Source organism: Staurois parvus, unplaced genomic scaffold (genome assembly GCF_062004578.1).
Source record: "Staurois parvus isolate SC_StPar_1 unplaced genomic scaffold, SC_StPar_1.0 ptg000212l, whole genome shotgun sequence".
NCBI classification, from domain to species: Eukaryota; Metazoa; Chordata; class Amphibia; order Anura; family Ranidae; genus Staurois; species Staurois parvus.
Genome location: NW_028318008.1, coordinates 227,536 through 249,872, shown reverse-complemented (window position 1 = coordinate 249,872; position 22,337 = coordinate 227,536). Strand labels below are relative to the sequence as shown.

The 22,337-nt window shown below is 46.4% G+C and overlaps 2 non-coding genes across 2 annotated transcripts; both read left to right on the top strand.

Moving 5' to 3' along the window:
* The first annotated feature begins 626 nt into the window (after window positions 1-626).
* Window positions 627-699, top strand: TRNAV-AAC (transfer RNA valine (anticodon AAC)). The gene has a single exon. It is a non-coding gene; the product is annotated as a tRNA-Val (tRNA).
* A 15,146-nt stretch (window positions 700-15,845) lies between these two features.
* TRNAV-AAC (transfer RNA valine (anticodon AAC)) lies at window positions 15,846-15,918 on the top strand. The gene has a single exon. It is a non-coding gene; the product is annotated as a tRNA-Val (tRNA).
* The last annotated feature ends 6,419 nt before the right edge of the window (window positions 15,919-22,337 follow it).

Sequence of the window (22,337 nt, the reverse complement as noted above, 5' to 3'; positions counted from 1 at the left end):
GGGCCCCCTGGATGTTGGGGTCCCATCTCTTCCATCCCTGCATTGTACAGGGACATGAACCTGATCTAAATAAACTATAAGGAGCGGCCTCAGCCTACATGTCTCCACCAATCCACACACCCGGATGCATTGCATCCCGCCAACCAGGGCTTAGTCATATGTCTGGAGGAAAAGAAATGTCATCTCCAATCACAGAAAGGTTTCTTCACAGTAAGAGCTGTGAGAATGTGGAATAGACTCCCTCCAGAGTTGCTTGTGGCCAGCTCAGTGGATTGCTGTAGGAAAGTCCTGGATCCTTTCTTGGATACACAGAATATAACTGGATAGAACATTTATAGGGAACGTTGATCCAGGGAATATCCGATTGCCTCTCGGGGGGTCAGGAAGGAATTTTTTTCCCTGCAGGAGCACATTGGATCGTGCTTTGCTGGGTTTTTTGCCTTCCTCTGGATCAACTGTGGGTGTAGGATTAGAACTTTTTTGCTTTTTTAATGGTAGAATTGGATGGACTTTTGTCTTTTTTTAGCCAGACTAACTATGTAAGTCAAAGTCGGCCTCATTTCCTGGCTGGAGGACGTCCAGCATCTTCAGCAGACCTCATGACCGGAATCAGGGTGACACGGCATGTTTCTGTAGTGTAGTGGTTATCACGTTCGCCTAACACGCGAAAGGTCCTCGGTTCAAATCCGGGCAGAAACACAGTGTGCACCCTACTGGGGGGGTACAGAGAGCGCAGCGTCCCCCCCATTGTCCCCCCTCACCCCCATCGTATTCACAGCACACACATCCTTGTTAGGACCATCTTTCTGTCGGGAACAACTTCTGCTGACATTTAGCTTTTCTAACACTTTGGGGAATTTTTTTTGCAGATTTTAGACTTTTAATTTATTGCAAAATAAAGGATATGAGAAAAAATGATGGAAAAGGGAGAAGCAGAGACAGAGTGATGAGGTCACTGGGTGTAAGAAGACAGATGAGGTGTACAGCGGCCCCCGAAGTGATATGGGGGGGAGGGGTGACATGAAATAGCTGGATACAGCAATATAATACTGGGAGAACCAGCCTAGGCCACATCTGGGGGGGGGGGGGGGGGGGGGTCCCTGAAGGTATGTCTGCTCAGCCTCCTGATTGTGATTGACAACTAAACTTTCATCCAGTGTTTGCACAGAACTGGAAGGAGATTGGCAATAAAGTTTTTACAGTATACATAAAAAAATAAAAACTTTTCGGAGGGGAAGGAGAGGCCGCATGATGTAGTAATTGTGTGCACCCCCTACCAGAAGTTCAGGGAAGCGCTGCAAGAGGAACACATCGCCGGGGACATCTACAGGATATAAGTAACATTGAGAAATGGTGTATTCGGTACGATATGAAATCCATTCCCTCCAAAGACATGATGGGAAGATAACTGACTCCTCTCTACATTGGTCCTCGTATGTGAGGGAGGGACCTTAGATTGTAGCTCCTTGGGGGCGGGGACTGAGGTGAATGTACAGAATGTAAAGCACTGTGTAAATTGTCAGCACTGTATAAACACCAATAATAAGAAATACATTGGAAGAGGTCATATTACTTTACCAGACTCACCCCCTTCTGTAGACACCATGCCCTCCTCCTGGGGCACACGGGGTGCGGCGGTCAGGACCCAGCGGGTGGCGATGAAGCTCCCCCTACAGTCGTGTTGGAAATTTCCAGAAACTTTCACCCGCAGAGACACCTGATGAGAAGAGAACATCGTATGAGAGATGGCCATAGAGATCAGGTGACCATCGCCCAATCTACCCTTCTGGGCAATGAGGAACAGCCAATCAGAGTGGACAGTAGCAGGGTCAGATATAGAGGAGGGGAGCGGAGGGCGGCCCGGGGGTGCCAGAACGTCATCTGCTCCAATCTTCACATATCGCCCCCATAGAGGGGAGAGAAGCTGATCCTCCATTCACGTCATGTACTATCACATGCCCTCCTCTCCTCCTATGTTCTCTCTCTGAAAGCTGATTGGATGAGGATTTGTTTGTGGGTGGAGACATATACACTGCTATACACCTATATGATTCACTGCTATACACACCTAGATGGGTAACTACTATCTATGTACCTAGAGAGGTCACTGCTATATACACCTAGAGGGGTCACTGCTATATATACACCTAGAGGGGTCACTGCTATATATACGCCTAGAGGGGTCACTGCTATATATACACCTAGAGGGGTCACTGCTATATATACGCCTAGAGGGGTCACTGCTATATATACACCTAGAGGGGTCACTGCTATATATACGCCTAGAGGGGTCACTGCTATATATACACCTAGAGGGGTCACTGCTATATATACGCCTAGAGGGGTCACTGCTTTATATACGCCTAGAGGGGTCACTGCTATATATACGCCTAGAGGGGTCACTGCTATATATACACCTAGAGGGGTCACTGCTATATATACGCCTAGAGGGGTCACTGCTATATATACGCCTAGAGGGGTCACTGCTATATATACACCTAGAGGGGTCACTGCTATATATACACCTAGAGGGGTCACTGCTATATATACACCTAGATGGGTAACTACTATCTATGTACCTAGAGGGGTCACTGCTATATATACACCTAGAGGGGTCACTGCTATATATACGCCTAGAGGGGTCACTGCTTTATATACACCTAGAGGGGTCACTGCTATATATACGCCTAGAGGGGTCACTGCTATATATACACCTAGAGGGGTCACTGCTATATATACACCTAGAGGGGTCACTGCTATATATACACCTAGAGGGGTCACTGCTATATATACGCCTAGAGGGGTCACTGCTATATATACGCCTAGAGGGGTCACTGCTATATATACACCTAGAGGGGTCACTGCTATATATACGCCTAGAGGGGTCACTGCTATATATACACCTAGAGGGGTCACTGCTATATATACGCCTAGAGGGGTCACTGCTATATATACACCTAGAGGATTCACTGCTATATATACGCCTAGAGGGGTCACTGCTTTATATACGCCTAGAGGGGTCACTGCTATATATACACCTAGAGGGGTCACTGCTCTATATACACCTAGAGGGGTCACTGCTATATATACACCTAGAGGGGTCACTGCTATATATACACCTAGAGGCAGTGGTGTATTTAGATTTTGTGCTGCCCTAGGCATGGAGAGAACCTGACATTGACCAACAATGCCCCTGCCCACCCCCCGCCTGAGACAGCCTTCCACTATCACCCCTCCCCCCCCCCCCCCCTCGAGAAACACACCTTCACAGCTGCAGACATCCCCGGGAACAAGAGTCGGGCTCTGCATACACTATCACTATCAAGCAGCCCGTAACCTCTCTGGGATCCCACCTGGTCCCCATGCCGCATGTGTCCCTTCTTCCACCCCCCCTTCCACCCTAGGCAGATGCCTTGTTTGCCTTGCGGTAAATACGCCCCTGGTTGGAGGGTGTAGCACCAACCAAGCGTGACCCATTCAAGTGAATGAAGCCCCAACTTTACATGTGAACAAGCCCTTAGTGTGCCGCTGCCGATTACAACCAAGGGCTCATTCACAGGCTCAGTAGGCACTGCTGCTCCTCTGCAAAGTCAGTGCGTTTGGCAGGTGGTGAGGAGGAGATATGTTGCCTCATCATCACCTGATTTAAACCCACACTTGCCGTGCAATGCAGGCCATTCTGACACAGTAGTACAGCAGTTAGAGGTGTAAATCACGTGTGACGAGGTAACACAGCTCCCAGTGATCTTTGACTTGTCCCGTGTTGTTCAGGTAGATGTGCACCTCTTGAAGGTTGCCTGCCCCTGGTCTACAGTGTCTGCTTGTAAACAATCCAGTGCCGCTTTCCACAACCTTTTGGTGCAGTTGATGGTATATCAGCCGCTGGTGCTGCAGTATTGTAGGATTGCTCACTACTATCCAAACTTTCTGCTAATCTGTAGAAGGCTGGCCACAGACCATTTGTTTTTTTCATCAACCACCAGCAGGTTGATGGCAAATGTCAAAAATGGAGTCCACCAGTCACACAAATGAGGGGGTTGAGGAGTCCTCCCTGCTGCACTATTGTATTCTGACAGCGGGGACTCCTTTGCTGTCAGAATACACAGCTCCAGAGCTGCAGCCAATTGGCTGATGGAGAGAAATTCTCAATCATTAGATGGACTTCTGTTGAGTGGGAATAGCTAGAGATGGATGAACATTCACCCAATCCCTTGTGAACTGGCTGAATTTCAATTCATCTATGGCCAGCTGTCAGGAAAGGAATATCCAGGTATGAATGTGATAGCAGAGAAGCAGCGCTCACACAGGTAACACACACCATTCAGCAGTGGGATCCAGGGCGGGTGCTCAGGCTCCAAAGTGTCCTCCAAACACTGGATACAGGATACAAAACGCAGGAAGAGCCGCCAACTGCTGTGATCAAGGCTACTCGCCCAAACGCCTCACTATGCTTTTCTGTCACTCCTGTGTCACTAATAAAGCTTTCAGGAGGATTTCGGAGGTGCCGGCTCTTCCTGCTTTTTGTATCCAATATCCATGTACAAAGACGCCCAGGTTTAAGGAACTCTGCCCATGGCTGGATCACAGGTGCACGTGCATGAACGACCGTGCGTGTACCAACCAATATGCATTCACAAATGAATACACATGAACATGCATGTAGTGTATCAATGCCATTTGATCGATTACATTCCCTGAGTTCCTGATCTCCCATTGCCAACTTGGCCACCTCTGACTCTGCTCCAACGCCGCCTGTACCAACCCCTGGCTTGTCTCTGGACTACGCTCTGCCTTCTGTTTACCCATCCTGCTGTTACCAACCTCGGCCTGTCTCCTGACCAGTGCTGGATTTTGGTTTGGTGCTGCCCTAGGCGACACTAACATCTACCCCCCCCACCCCCCCCCCCATCCAAATGGAGAGCAAAATATAGATAAAGAGGGAGAGAAAGAAAAAGGGAAGGAGAAAGAGAGAAAAAAAGAGACAGAGAGGGAGAGAGAGAGGGGGAGGGAGGGAGAGAGAGACAGAGATAGAAAGAGAGAGAGTGGGGGAGAGAGATAGAGAGATAGATGGAGAGAGGTATAAAGAGGAAGAAAGAAGGAGAGAGATAGAAATAGACAGCGAAAGATAAAGAGGGAGGGAGAAAAAGAGAGATAGGAGAGAAAGAAAGAAAAGAGGGAAAGATAGAGAGAGATAAAGAGTGAGTGATAGAGGGAGGGAGAGAAAGATAGAAAATAGAGGGCAATAGATATAAAGAGAGAAAGAGGGATGGAGAGAAAAAGAGATATAGAGATAGATAAAAAAAAGACAGAAGGAGATCAAGAGAAAGAGATAGAGGGAGAGATAGAAAGAAGTCCCGATCCTGTGATCACTGATTGGCCAATCAGTGATCACATGCAGAGTAGTAAGCAAGATGTCACTTCTGACATCATTGCTTACTAAGTGTGAAATGTGTGAATGATCACAGAGATCACACGGTACAGGGCCCTTCACAACAGCCTTGTACCATGTGACAAGCTATGAACAATCACAGCTCACACAGTAGTTCTCAATGGCTGCAGGAATGCAGCCAGAGAGAAGGAGAACTGATTCCTCTTACATCCTTTATGGGTGTAAAAGCAATCAGTGTAAAAAAAAAATCTTCATCACCCCCCAATGGTGACAATGTACTGCTAGGGTGACAGTATGTAAAAAAAAAAAAAAAAAACTTAAATAATAATATAAACAAAATATAAAAATGTGAAATTTGTTTTCTTTAAATTATCATTTTCATTAGTTATAAACTAATTTGGGTTTTTTCTTTTTTTTTTTACTAAAAAGTAAAAGATAATGGAATAAATTTTGGCCAAGATTTATGATGAAAAATTATTTATTTGCAAAATTTTATAAGAAAAACACTTTTTTCAGAATTTTTGTACTTTTTCATTTATATAGCAAAAAAAATAAAAATCCCAGCGGTGAATAAATACCACCAAAATAAAGCTTTATCTGTCTCAAAACAATGCTAAAAAATTCATCTGGGTACAGTGTTGCATGACCGCGCAATTGTCATTCAAAGTGTGATAGCGCTGACAGCTGAAAGTTGGCCTGGACTGGAAGTGGTTAAGAGCACAATGTATATACTATGCCCCCAGATAAAGGTCACCCCCCCCCCCCCCAATAAACAGACATTTTTCAAAAGCAGCAGAGAAATTCAAATGTCAGTTAGAGGGTAGAAATGCAGGGGGTGGAGGCCTGGCGACGTGATTGGATGACAGGTTGTTTACCACTTAGTGTGAGGACGTGATTGGATGACAAGTTGTTTACCACTTAGTGTGAGGACGTGATTGGATGACAGGTTGTTTACCACTTAGTGGGCGGAGCCTCACAGGAGTTGCCATGGCGACACCCAAGGCTGGAAGTTTCCGTGATGTCACGGCTGGCAGCCTGCAGTGGGCGGAGCTTAGCAGCTGAAGGTCAGACTGCACCAGACCTTGGAGGGAGAAGGAAGCGAGTCGGATTTCTGGGCAGTGTTGCAATACTATCATCATGCAACTATTCAGGAGAAATTGCTTTTCCCTCACGCAGGATTCTCTGAACACCAACAAAGAGAAATCTATCATAGAGGACTCGCTACATACCACAATGTTCATATTAATTGCCATATGGGCATTCATTGGGCGTCTGTTTCGGAAGAAGAGACGATTCACGGCAATTGAAGTCACTTCATCAAGCATGGAGGACAAAGATATTGAAGTCACTTCATCAAGCATGGAGGACAACGATATTGAAGTCACTTCATCAAGCATGGAGGACAACGATATTGAAGTCACTTCATCAAGCATGGAGGACAACGATATTGAAGTCACTTCATCAAGCATGGAGGACAAAGATATTGAAGTCACTTCATCAAGCATGGAGGACAAAGATATTGAAGTCACTTCATCAAGCATGGAGGACAAAGATATTGAAGTCACTTCATCAAGCATGGAGGACAAAGATATTGAAGTCACTTCATCAAGCATGGAGGGCAAAGATATTGAAGTCACTTCATCAAGCATGGAGGACAAAGATATTGAAGTCACTTCATCAAGCATGGAGGACAACGATATTGAAGTCACTTCATCAAGCATGGAGGACAAAGATATTGAAGTCACTTCATCAAGCATGGAGGACAAAGATATTGAAGTCACTTCATCAAGCATGGAGGACAAAGATATTGAAGTCACTTCATCAAGCATGGAGGACAAAGATATTGAAGTCACTTCATCAAGCATGGAGGACAAAGATATTGAAGTCACTTCATCAAGCATGGAGGACAAGGAGCTATCCATTGAAAACTTCAACTTCCATGGAATTCTTGGACAGGGGGCCTTTGGGAAGGTCATGCTGGCCTCCCATCTCCCCACTGGTAAGAAGCTGGCAGTGAAGTTCATTAAGAAAAGGAAAGAGCTCAATGGTGGGCTAGATAGTGTCAGCAAAGAGGTTGATGTGCTGCATCAAATCAGAGAAAGCCCATTCATTACACGTCTGTATGGAGCATTCCAAACAAAGGTAAGTGTCCTTTCATCTTCCCATTTCTTCCTCCTCCTGTGAGAAGATCCCACACTGCACTGTGGCCCTATGTGTGTATTTCTGGATCTTCTCAAATTTGGAATGTTTAAATGTAACCTTTCTCTCTTCTTTTCACACAGACATATCTGGCCATTGTACTGGAATACTTGAACGGCGGGAACCTTCAGGAAATATTAACCGTTGCTCCACTAGATGGAGACTGCTTAAGGTAAGTCGAAAAACTGGTTCACGGCGCAGTCGGGGGTGGCTGACCACTGAGGATAGGTAGTGACATAGCCACGCCCCTCCAACTGAACCTGCCCATCACTACACCTATAGACTATAGGAAGAATTCACTTGTCTATGGATTTGTAAATCTTTTCGGTGCTAATCCAGATTTTTCTTTTTCCATTAGATATCTCACCGCGGAAATTGTGTGCGGCCTGCAGTACCTGCATTCTTTTGAGATCATCCACAGAGATATCAAGCCGCAGAATATCCTACTAGACAGTGCCGGCCACATCAGAATTGCTGACTTCAGCTTTGCCGTAAAGGGTGTCTCATCTTCCAGCAGGATTAAAGGACTGGTGGGGACACTATCTTATATGGCCCCAGAGGTCTTCCTGCACTGGGAATACTTTACAATGGCTGACTATTACTCCCTGGGAGTAACCGTATACAAGATGGCAACGGGGAAGCATCCCTTCTACACCGGCCAGAAGACCATTCATAAGCTGCAGATGGCCATGATTACCAAGCTGCCGAATTATCCCCAGGACATGGACACCGACCTCCGAGACCTCCTTGAAAGGGTAAGTAGTCATACAGCTTCACCACAGTCTTACCTGCACAACACTGATTTAGGCCACAACACAACTTTCATCACCCCACCGACGGCTTAGTGGAAGGAAGGATCTGCCTTCACTGCTAGCCCACCTGAGCAGTCTCCGTGTTGTCATAGAGACAGCGGCAGCCCTTATGTCCCTTTACAGTCTTAGCAAGTACACCACCAAAAATGAAAAGCCCACCGCAGAGGATGGGGAAGCAAAGCAGCAGCCCTGTTGTCCGCTATACCCCCAATGCAGAGGATGGATAGGACTTGAATTCATGCTCTGTGCTTGATTGGGAAAGGGACAGGGCCAATCACACATGCAGAATCTTCCATTTCTGGGGACATTCCTTACACCCACTGCATATAGGATTCCCCCCAAGCTGCCATTGTTAGAAGAAAAACAATCATGGCGGCTGCAGATTTCATAGAAAGGTCACTTTTAGTACATTCCTCAGAACAATGAAAGGGTTAGTTCACCTTTATCACAAACACCTCCCGTCCAGGTGAGAGTCACCCGTACAGAAACACAAAATGTGCAGCTCTGACTAAAGCTGAACTATGCCCTTGCTATAGGTGAAGGCCTTTTCTGGACCACAAGAAGCCTGACCGGAAAACTCCCAGGACGTTGCTAGGATGTTGCTAAGCAGGACCTAGCTATTACTGTTCACCTTCACCGTCACAGGAGCTCGCTCGCAAACATCGAGCTCTCTATCAGGGGACAGAAAGCGCATGTGAGGGAGGGGGTTTGAATCACAGGAAGAGCTCGCTCCTATGGTGGTGGATGGGAGCAGTAATAGCTAGGCCTCACTTAGTAACATCCTGGGAGTATTCCAGTCAGGCTTCATAGCTATGGAAATGGCCTACACCTATAGTAAGGGCATGCTTCAACTTTCAGGATATACAATACCCAAGCTCAGCTGCTCACACAGCTCCTTGTGGCTGGACACCGGTGCTCAGGCTCAAGTGTCCCCGCACTCCAAGGAATCCAAGCTACAGTTGAGCGGGAACTTTGTAGATTCCCTAAAATGAAGATACGTTATTGGCTACATGTAATACACCCTGGTAATACGCCAATGCGCTTTGGCTGGAAAGCTGCTACAGCTGAAGCGCGTTAGCATATTACCAGAAGCTTTTCCATGGAGCAGCCAATAAAGTCTCTTTATTCTACGGATTACTCCGAGTGCCGGCTCAATTCTATTTTACATTCTTCAACTTTAGTCCAAGCTGCACACTTTGTATCTACAGGGACCCCTTACCTGCATAGGCACATCTCTGGGAAAGGTCAACTGACCCTTTAACCCAATCCTGTCATGACACAGCAGCTGCTTTCAAAGTCAAACCAAGGAAATATGGAACTGTCAGGGTCAAATATTAAAAGAGGGACTTCTACTGTTCACATTTGGTTCTCATTATATTTTATTCTTCTTTACAGTTCCTTTGCAAAAACCAAGATCTGCGATCAAACCTGGTACAGGATATCAGGAGGCACGCATTCTTCACAGGAATCAACTGGAAGGACTTGGACACAGCCAAGACACACGTGACACGGGAGACACAACCTGTAAGTATAGAGATCAAGAATGGTCCTGACTATAGCTGGGGGGAGGGGGCTGTTTTAGTGGCAGGCTCTTCTTCACTACTTAAGATTTTATTGTAACAGATTTTTCACATTTATGGTTTTGATCAATTAGATATATTGACAAAAAACTTTGTCTTTCCAGATGTCCATTAAAACATCGGCTCAAAAAATAGAAGTTGCTGAATTTCTGTGCATCGAAGACCGGGACAGACCGATAAAGCAAGAAGAGCAGGAGCTTTTCTGGGACTTCACTTATGTTAGTGACAGTCTGCGGCTACGATCAGTGGCCTCCTTAGCAACATCATCACTGGGGGCAGGAGACCACAAAACTCTACAGAAAGAGTGGCAGCTGTTCTATGAGACCGAGACTGGACAACAATCAGTGTCCTCCTCAGCAACATCATCATTGGAGGAATATGAAGCTCTAGAGAGAGAGTGTCAGCTGTTATATGAGGCGGAGGCTGGACAACAATCAGTGTCCTCCTCAGGAATATCCTCATTGGAGGAACATGAAACTCTACAGAGAGAGTGGCAGCTGTTCTATGAGGAAGAGACGGGACAACAATCAGTGTCCTGCTCAGCAATATCCTCATTGGAGGAATTTGAAGCTCTAGAGAAAGAGTGGCAGCTGTTCTACGAGACAGAGACTGGACAACAATCAGTGTCCTCCTCAGCAACATCATCATTGGAGGAATTTGAAGCTCTAGAGAGAGAGTGTCAGCTGTTGTATGAGGCGGAGGCTGGACAACAATCAGTGTCCTCCTCAGGAATATCCTCATTGGAGGAACATGAAACTCTACAGAGAGAGTGGCAGCTGTTCTATGAGGAAGAGACGGGACAACAATCAGTGTCCTGCTCAGCAATATCCTCATTGGAGGAATTTGAAGCTCTAGAGAAAGAGTGGCAGCTGTTCTACGAGACAGAGACTGGACAACAATCAGTGTCCTCCTCAGCAACATCATCATTGGAGGAATTTGAAGCTCTAGAGAGAGAGTGTCAGCTGTTGTATGAGGCGGAGACTGGACAACAATCAGTGTCCTCATCAGCAATATCATCATTGGAGGAATTTGAAGCTCTAGAGAGAGAGTGTCAGCTGTTGTATGAGGCGGAGGCTGGACAACAATCAGTGTCCTCCTCTGCAATATCATCATTGGAGGAATTTGAAGCTCTAGAGAGAGAGTGTCAGCTGTTCTATGAGGCGGAGACTGGACAACAATCAGTGTCCTCCTCAGCAATATCCTCATTGGAGGAATTTGAAGCTCTAGAGAGAGAGTGTCAGCTGGTCGATGAGGCGGAGACTGGACAACAATCAGTGTCCTCCTCAGCAATATCCTCATTGGAGGAATTTGAAGCTCTAGAGAGAGAGTGTCAGCTGTTCGATGAGGCAGAGGCTGGGCAACAATCAGTGTCCTCCTCAGCAACATCATCATTAGAGGAACATGAAACTCTCCAGAGAGAGTATCAGCTGTTCTATAAGGCGGAGGCTGGACAACAATCAGTGTCCTCCTCAGCAACATCATCATTGGAGGAACATGAAACTTTACAGAAAGAGTGGCAGCTTTTCTATGAGGCGGAGGCTGGACAACAATCAGTGTCCTCCTCAGCAATATCCACATTGGAGGAATTTGAAGCTCTAGAGAGAGAGTGTCAGCTGTTAGATGAAGCAGAAACTGGACAACAATCAGTGTCCTCTGCAATATCATCATTGGAGGAATTTGAAGCTCTAGAGAGAGAGTGTCAGCTGTTTGATGAGGCGGAGGCTGGACAACAATCAGTGTCCTCCTCAGCAATATCATCATTGGAGGAATTTGAAGCTCTAGAGAGAGAATGTCAGCTGTTCGATGAGGCGGAGGCTGGACAACAATCAGTGTCCTCCTCAGCAACATCATCATTAGAGGAACATGAAACTCTACAGAGAGAGTGGCAGCTGTTCTATGAGGCGGAGACTGGACAACAATCAGTGTCCTCCTCAGCAACATCATCATTGGAGGAATATGAAGCTAAAGAGAGAGAGTGTCAGCTGTTCTATGAGGCGGAGACTGGACAACAATCAGTGTCCTCCTCAGGAATATCGTCATTGGAGGAATATGAAGCTAAAGAGAGAGAGTGTCAGCTGTTCTATGAGGCGGAGACTGGACAACAATCAGTGTCCTCCTCAGGAATATCGTCATTGGAGGAATATGAAGCTGTAGAGAGAGAGTGTCAGCTGTTTTATGAGGCAGAGGCTGGGCAACAATCAGTGTCCTCCTCAGCAACATCATCATTAGAGGAACATGAAACTCTACAGAGAGAGTATCAGATGTTCTATAAGGCGGAGGCTGGACAACAATCAGTGTCCTCCTCAGCAACATCATCATTGGAGGAATTTGAAGCTCTAGAGAGAGAGTGTCAGCTGTTCTATGAGGCGGAGACTGGACAACAATCAGTGTCCTCCTCAGCAATATCCTCATTGGAGGAATTTGAAGCTCTAGAGAGAGAGTGTCAGCTGTTCGATGAGGCGGAGACTGGACAACAATCAGTGTCCTCCTCAGCAATATCCACATTGGAGGAATTTGAAGCTCTAGAGAGAGAGTGTCAGCTGTTAGATGAGGCAGAAACTGGACAACAATCAGTGTCCTCTGCAATATCATCATTGGAGGAATTTGAAGCTCTAGAGAGAGAGTGTCAGTTGTTTGATGAGGCGGAGGCTGGACAACAATCAGTGTCCTCCTCAGCAACATCATCATTAGAGGAACATGAAACTCTACAGAGAGAGTGGCAGCTGTTCTATGAGGCGGAGACTGGACAACAATCAGTGTCCTCCTCTACAATATCATCATTGGAGGAATTTGAAGCTCTAGAGAGAGAGTGTCAGCTGTTAGATGAGGCAGAAACTGGACACTAATCAGTGTCCTCTGCAATATCATCATTGGAGGAATTGGAAGCTCTCTAGAGAGAGAGTGTTAGCTGTTCGATGAGGCGGAGGATGGACAACAATCAGTGTCCTCCTCAGCAACATCAACATTGGAGGAACATGAAACTTTACAGAAAGAGTGGCAGCTTTTCTATGAGGCGGAGGCTGGACAACAATCAGTGTCCTCCTCAGCAACATCATCATTGGAGTAATTTGAAGCTCTAGAGAGAGAGTGTCAGCTGTTCTATGAGGCGGAGACTGGACAACAATCAGTGTCCTCCTCAGCAATATCCTCATTGGAGGAATTTGAAGCTCTAGAGAGAGAGTGTCAGCTGTTCTATGAGGCGGAGGCTGGACAACAATCAGTGTCCTCCTCAGCAATATCCTCATTGGAGGAATTTGAAGCTCTAGAGACTAGAGTGTCAGCTGTTCGATGAGGCGGAGACTGGACAACAATCAGTGTCCTCCTTAGCAACATCATCATTGGAGGAACATGAAACTCGACAGAAAGAGTGGCAGCTTTTCTATGAGGCGGAGACTGGAGAACAATTAGTGTCCTCCTCAGCAACATGATCATTGGAGGAACATGAAACTCTACAGAAAGAGTGTCAGCTGTTCTATGAGGCGGAGACTGGACAACAATCAGTGTCATCCTCAGGAATATCGTCATTGGAGGAATATGAAGCTGTAGAGAGAGAGTGTCAGCTGTTTCATGAGGCAGAGACTGGGCAAAAATATGTGCCCTCCTCAGAAACATCATCATTGGAGGAATATGAAGCTCTAGAGAGAGAGTGTCAGCTGTTCTATGAGGCGGAGGCTGGACAACAATCAGTGTCCTCCTCAGCAACATCATCATTGGATGAACATGAAACTCTACAGAGGGAGAGTGTCAGCTGATCTATGAGGCGGAGACTGGACAACAATCAGTGTCCTCCTCAGCAACATCATCATTGGAGGAATATGAAGCTTTAGTGAGAGAGTGTCCGCTGTTCTATGAGACAGAGACTGGGCAAAAATATGTGCCCTCCTAAGAAACATCATCAATGGAGGAATTTGAAGCTCTACAGAGAGAGTGTCAGCTGTTCTATGAGGCGGAGACTGGACAACAATCAGTGTCCTCCTCAGCAACATCATCATTGGAGGAACCCCCTACGGAGAGACCCGCCCAAAGACTCCATGCCACACATGCCATTGGTAGGACATGTGGAGGAGAGGCGGACTATGGGGGTGGAGTCTAAGCAGCATGTATGTCGGAAAATAGCACAATGGTTTTGGCCCCTATTAACCTCTAAAGCTGGCCACAGATTCATCGACATTTGCCCGGCTCCAATTTCCATCCATCTATGGCCATTCCAGTTCGAGCGGAATCTAATAATCGACACCTCTGTGTAGTGTACCCCCTGTAGTGTAAACACACTACAGGGGGTATACTACATAACACACACTACAGGGGGTACACTACATAACACACACTACAGGGGGTACATTACAGGGGGTACACTACATAACACACACTACAGGGGGTACACTACAGGGGGTACACTACATAACACACACTACAGGGGGTACACTACATAACACACACTACAGGGGGTACACTACAGGGGGTACACTACATAACACACACTATAGGGGGTACACTACAGGGGGTACACTACATAACACACACTACAGGGGGTACACTACATAACACACACTACAGGGGGTACACTACATAACACACACTACAGGGGGTACACTACATAACACACACTACAGGGGGTACACTACATAGAGGTGTCGATTATTAGATTCCGCTCGAACTGGAATGGCCATAGATGGATGGAAATTGGAGCCGGGCAAATGTCGATGAATCTGTGGCCAGCTTTAGAGGTTAATAGGGGCAGAAACCATTGTGCTATTTTCCGGCATACATGCTGCTTAGACTCCACCCCCATAGTCCGCCTCTCCTCCACATGTCCTGCCAATGGCAAGTGTGGCACAGAGTCTTTGGGCGGCTCTTTCCCTAGGGGGCTGGAGCTTTAGATTGGGCTTCTTTCCATAATTTATACATCACCCTTGATGTTGGGGTCCCATCTCTACCTTCTTAGCATTGTACACAGAGATGAACTGAGCACCCTAACACTGATGATTCATGGACAATTGGATGGCCATAGGGGGTCAAGAAAGATTTTTTTCCCCCTTTGGAGACAATCTGACCAGGTGGGGTTGGTGGGGGTGGGGGGGGGGGGCTTTCCATTCTTAGGACCAACAGAAGTAGAAGGTTTAGGGGTCTGAAAAGGCCTCACGTCTGAGGAGTCAGAGGATAACAGTGACTGATCTCTGATGTTTATGGATGCCCTAAAATCATTTCCATACCGAATACTGTCCATTTCTGGATGGGGCCCCCTGGATGTTGGGGTCCCATCTCTTCCATCCCTGCATTGTACAGGGACATGAACCTGATCTAAATAAACTATAAGGAGCGGCCTCAGCCTACATGTCTCCACCAATCCACACACCCGGATGCATTGCATCCCGCCAACCAGGGCTTAGTCATATGTCTGGAGGAAAAGAAATGTCATCTCCAATCACAGAAAGGTTTCTTCACAGTAAGAGCTGTGAGAATGTGGAATAGACTCCCTCCAGAGTTGCTTGTGGCCAGCTCAGTGGATTGCTGTAGGAAAGTCCTGGATCCTTTCTTGGATACACAGAATATAACTGGATAGAACATTTATAGGGAACGTTGATCCAGGGAATATCCGATTGCCTCTCGGGGGGTCAGGAAGGAATTTTTTTCCCTGCAGGAGCACATTGGATCGTGCTTTGCTGGGTTTTTTGCCTTCCTCTGGATCAACTGTGGGTGTAGGATTAGAACTTTTTTGCTTTTTTAATGGTAGAACTGGATGGACTTTTGTCTTTTTTCAGCCAGACTAACTATGTAAGTCAAAGTCGGCCTCATTTCCTGGCTGGAGGACGTCCAGCATCTTCAGCAGACCTCATGACCGGAATCAGGGTGAATCAGGGTGATGTTTCTGTAGTGTAGTGGTTATCACGTTCGCCTAACACGCGAAAGGTCCTCGGTTCAAATCCGGGCAGAAACACAGTGTGCACCCTACTGGGGGGGTACAGAGAGCGCAGCGTCCCCCCCATTGTCCCCCCTCACCCCCATCGTATTCACAGCACACACATCCTTGTTAGGACCATCTTTCTGTCGGGAACAACTTCTGCTGACATTTAGCTTTTCTAACACTTTGGGGAATTTTTTTTGCAGATTTTAGACTTTTAATTTATTGCAAAATAAAGGATATGAGAAAAAATGATGGAAAAGGGAGAAGCAGAGACAGAGTGATGAGGTCACTGGGTGTAAGAAGACAGATGAGGTGTACAGCGGCCCCCGAAGTGATATGGGGGGGAGGGGTGACATGAAATAGCTGGATACAGCAATATAATACTGGGGGAACCAGCCTAGGCCACATCTGGGGGGGGGGGGGGGGGGGGAGTCCCTGAAGGTATGTCTGCTCAGCCTCCTGATTGTGATTGACAACTAAACTTTCATCCAGTGTTTGCACAGAACTGGAAGGAGATTGGCAATAAAGTTTTTACAGTATACATAAAAAAATAAAAACTTTTCGGAGGGGAAGGAGAGGCCGCATGATGTAGTAATTGTGTGCACCCCCTACCAGAAGTTCAGGGAAGCGCTGCAAGAGGAACACATCGCCGGGGACATCTACAGGATATAAGTAACATTGAGAAATGGTGTATTCGGTACGATATGAAATCCATTCACTCCAAAGACATGATGGGAAGATAACTGACTCCTCTCTACATTGGTCCTCGTATGTGAGGGAGGGACCTTAGATTGTAGCTCCTTGGGGGCGGGGACTGAGGTGAATGTACAGAATGTAAAGCACTGTGTAAATTGTCAGCACTGTATAAACACCAATAATAAGAAATACATTGGAAGAGGTCATATTACTTTACCAGACTCACCCCCTTCTGTAGACACCATGCCCTCCTCCTGGGGCACACGGGGTGCGGCGGTCAGGACCCAGCGGGTGGCGATGAGGCTCCCCCTACAGTCGTGTTGGAAATTTCCAGAAACTTTCACCCGCAGAGACACCTGATGAAGAAGAGAACATCGTATGAGAGATGGCCATAGAGATCAGGTGACCATCGCCCAATCCACCCTTCTGGGCAATGAGGAACAGCCAATCAGAGTGGACAGTAGCAGGGTCAGATATAGAGGAGGGGAGCGGAGGGCGGCCCGGGGGTGCCAGAACGTCATCTGCTCCAATCTTCACATATCGCCCCCATAGAGGGGAGAGAAGCTGATCCTCCATTCACGTCATGTACTATCACATGCCCTCCTCTCCTCCTATGTTCTCTCTCTGAAAGCTGATTGGATGAGGATTTGTTTGTGGGTGGAGACATATACACTGCTATACACCTATATGATTCACTGCTATACACACCTAGATGGGTAACTACTATCTATGTACCTAGAGAGGTCACTGCTATATACACCTAGAGGGGTCACTGCTATATATACACCTAGAGGGGTCACTGCTATATATACACCTAGAGGGGTCACTGCTATATATACGCCTAGAGGGGTCACTGCTATATATACACCTAGAGGGGTCACTGCTATATATACGCCTAGAGGGGTCACTGCTATATATACACCTAGAGGGGTCACTGCTATATATACGCCTAGAGGGGTCACTGCTATATATACACCTAGAGGGGTCACTGCTATATATACGCCTAGAGGGGTCACTGCTTTATATACGCCTAGAGGGGTCACTGCTATATATACGCCTAGAGGGGTCACTGCTATATATACACCTAGAGGGGTCACTGCTATATATACGCCTAGAGGGGTCACTGCTATATATACGCCTAGAGGGGTCACTGCTATATATACACCTAGAGGGGTCACTGCTATATATACACCTAGAGGGGTCACTGCTATATATACACCTAGATGGGTAACTACTATCTATGTACCTAGAGGGGTCACTGCTATATACAAATAGAGGGGTCACTGCTATATATACACCTAGAGGGGTCACTGCTATATATACACCTAGAGGGGTCACTGCTATATATACGCCTAGAGGGGTCACTGCTTTATATACACCTAGAGGGGTCACTGCTATATATACGCCTAGAGGGGTCACTGCTATATATACACCTAGAGGGGTCACTGCTATATATACACCTAGAGGGGTCACTGCTATATATACACCTAGAGGGGTCACTGCTATATATACGCCTAGAGGGGTCACTGCTATATATACGCCTAGAGGGGTCACTGCTATATATACACCTAGAGGGGTCACTGCTATATATACGCCTAGAGGGGTCACTGCTATATATACACCTAGAGGGGTCACTGCTATATATACGCCTAGAGGGGTCACTGCTATATATACACCTAGAGGATTCACTGCTATATATACGCCTAGAGGGGTCACTGCTATATATACACCTAGAGGGGTCACTGCTATATATACACCTAGAGGGGTCACTGCTTTATATACGCCTAGAGGGGTCACTGCTATATATACACCTAGAGGGGTCACTGCTCTATATACACCTAGAGGGGTCACTGCTATATATACACCTAGAGGGGTCACTGCTATATATACACCTAGAGGCAGTGGTGTATTTAGATTTTGTGCTGCCCTAGGCATGGAGAGAACCTGACATTGACCAACAATGCCCCTGCCCACCCCCCGCCTGAGACAGCCTTCCACTATCACCCCTCCCCCCCCCCCCCCTCGAGAAACACACCTTCACAGCTGCAGACATCCCCGGGAACAAGAGTCGGGCTCTGCATACACTATCACTATCAAGCAGCCCGTAACCTCTCTGGGATCCCACCTGGTCCCCATGCCGCATGTGTCCCTTCTTCCACCCCCCCTTCCACCCTAGGCAGATGCCTTGTTTGCCTTGCGGTAAATACGCCCCTGGTTGGAGGGTGTAGCACCAACCAAGCGTGACCCATTCAAGTGAATGAAGCCCCAACTTTACATGTGAACAAGCCCTTAGTGTGCCGCTGCCGATTACAACCAAGGGCTCATTCACAGGCTCAGTAGGCACTGCTGCTCCTCTGCAAAGTCAGTGCGTTTGGCAGGTGGTGAGGAGGAGATATGTTGCCTCATCATCACCTGATTTAAACCCACACTTGCCGTGCAATGCAGGCCATTCTGACACAGTAGTACAGCAGTTAGAGGTGTAAATCACGTGTGACGAGGTAACACAGCTCCCAGTGATCTTTGACTTGTCCCGTGTTGTTCAGGTAGATGTGCACCTCTTGAAGGTTGCCTGCCCCTGGTCTACAGTGTCTGCTTGTAAACAATCCAGTGCCGCTTTCCACAACCTTTTGGTGCAGTTGATGGTATATCAGCCGCTGGTGCTGCAGTATTGTAGGATTGCTCACTACTATCCAAACTTTCTGCTAATCTGTAGAAGGCTGGCCACAGACCATTTGTTTTTTTCATCAACCACCAGCAGGTTGATGGCAAATGTCAAAAATGGAGTCCACCAGTCACACAAATGAGGGGGTTGAGGAGTCCTCCCTGCTGCACTATTGTATTCTGACAGCGGGGACTCCTTTGCTGTCAGAATACACAGCTCCAGAGCTGCAGCCAATTGGCTGATGGAGAGAAATTCTCAATCATTAGATGGACTTCTGTTGAGTGGGAATAGCTAGAGATGGATGAACATTCACCCAATCCCTTGTGAACTGGCTGAATTTCAATTCATCTATGGCCAGCTGTCAGGAAAGGAATATCCAGGTATGAATGTGATAGCAGAGAAGCAGCGCTCACACAGGTAACACACACCATTCAGCAGTGGGATCCAGGGCGGGTGCTCAGGCTCCAAAGTGTCCTCCAAACACTGGATACAGGATACAAAACGCAGGAAGAGCCGCCAACTGCTGTGATCAAGGCTACTCGCCCAAACGCCTCACTATGCTTTTCTGTCACTCCTGTGTCACTAATAAAGCTTTCAGGAGGATTTCGGAGGTGCCGGCTCTTCCTGCTTTTTGTATCCAATATCCATGTACAAAGACGCCCAGGTTTAAGGAACTCTGCCCATGGCTGGATCACAGGTGCACGTGCATGAACGACCGTGCGTGTACCAACCAATATGCATTCACAAATGAATACACATGAACATGCATGTAGTGTATCAATGCCATTTGATCGATTACATTCCCTGAGTTCCTGATCTCCCATTGCCAACTTGGCCACCTCTGACTCTGCTCCAACGCCGCCTGTACCAACCCCTGGCTTGTCTCTGGACTACGCTCTGCCTTCTGTTTACCCATCCTGCTGTTACCAACCTCGGCCTGTCTCCTGACCAGTGCTGGATTTTGGTTTGGTGCTGCCCTAGGCGACACTAACATCTACCCCCCCCACCCCCCCCCCATCCAAATGGAGAGCAAAATATAGATAAAGAGGGAGAGAAAGAAAAAGGGAAGGAGAAAGAGAGAAAAAAAGAGACAGAGAGGGAGAGAGAGAGGGGGAGGGAGGGAGAGAGAGACAGAGATAGAAAGAGAGAGAGTGGGGGAGAGAGATAGAGAGATAGATGGAGAGAGGTATAAAGAGGAAGAAAGAAGGAGAGAGATAGAAATAGACAGCGAAAGATAAAGAGGGAGGGAGAAAAAGAGAGATAGGAGAGAAAGAAAGAAAAGAGGGAAAGATAGAGAGAGATAAAGAGTGAGTGATAGAGGGAGGGAGAGAAAGATAGAAAATAGAGGGCAATAGATATAAAGAGAGAAAGAGGGATGGAGAGAAAAAGAGATATAGAGATAGATAAAAAAAAGACAGAAGGAGATCAAGAGAAAGAGATAGAGGGAGAGATAGAAAGAAGTCCCGATCCTGTGATCACTGATTGGCCAATCAGTGATCACATGCAGAGTAGTAAGCAAGATGTCACTTCTGACATCATTGCTTACTAAGTGTGAAATGTGTGAATGATCACAGAGATCACACGGTACAGGGCCCTTCACAACAGCCTTGTACCATGTGACAAGCTATGAACAATCACAGCTCACACAGTAGTTCTCAATGGCTGCAGGAATGCAGCCAGAGAGAAGGAGAACTGATTCCTCTTACATCCTTTATGGGTGTAAAAGCAATCAGTGTAAAAAAAAAATCTTCATCACCCCCCAATGGTGACAATGTACTGCTAGGGTGACAGTATGTAAAAAAAAAAAAAAAAAACTTAAATAATAATATAAACAAAATATAAAAATGTGAAATTTGTTTTCTTTAAATTATCATTTTCATTAGTTATAAACTAATTTGGGTTTTTTCTTTTTTTTTTTACTAAAAAGTAAAAGATAATGGAATAAATTTTGGCCAAGATTTATGATGAAAAATTATTTATTTGCAAAATTTTATAAGAAAAACACTTTTTTCAGAATTTTTGTACTTTTTCATTTATATAGCAAAAAAAATAAAAATCCCAGCGGTGAATAAATACCACCAAAATAAAGCTTTATCTGTCTCAAAACAATGCTAAAAAATTCATCTGGGTACAGTGTTGCATGACCGCGCAATTGTCATTCAAAGTGTGATAGCGCTGACAGCTGAAAGTTGGCCTGGACTGGAAGTGGTTAAGAGCACAATGTATATACTATGCCCCCAGATAAAGGTCACCCCCCCCCCCCCCCCAATAAACAGACATTTTTCAAAAGCAGCAGAGAAATTCAAATGTCAGTTAGAGGGTAGAAATGCAGGGGGTGGAGGCCTGGCGACGTGATTGGATGACAAGTTGTTTACCACTTAGTGTGAGGACGTGATTGGATGACAAGTTGTTTACCACTTAGTGTGAGGACGTGATTGGATGACAAGTTGTTTACCACTTAGTGTGAGGACGTGATTGGATGACAGGTTGTTTACCACTTAGTGGGCGGAGCCTCACAGGAGTTGCCATGGCGACACCCAAGGCTGGAAGTTTCCGTGATGTCACGGCTGGCAGCCTGCAGTGGGCGGAGCTTAGCAGCTGAAGGTCAGACTGCACCAGACCTTGGAGGGAGAAGGAAGCGAGTCGGATTTCTGGGCAGTGTTGCAATACTATCATCATGCAACTATTCAGGAGAAATTGCTTTTCCCTCACGCAGGATTCTCTGAACACCAACAAAGAGAAATCTATCATAGAGGACTCGCTACATACCACAATGTTCATATTAATTGCCATATGGGCATTCATTGGGCGTCTGTTTCGGAAGAAGAGACGATTCACGGCAATTGAAGTCACTTCATCAAGCATGGAGGACAAAGATATTGAAGTCACTTCATCAAGCATGGAGGACAACGATATTGAAGTCACTTCATCAAGCATGGAGGACAAAGATATTGAAGTCACTTCATCAAGCATGGAGGACAAAGATATTGAAGTCACTTCATCAAGCATGGAGGACAAAGATATTGAAGTCACTTCATCAAGCATGGAGGACAAAGATATTGAAGTCACTTCATCAAGCATGGAGGACAAAGAT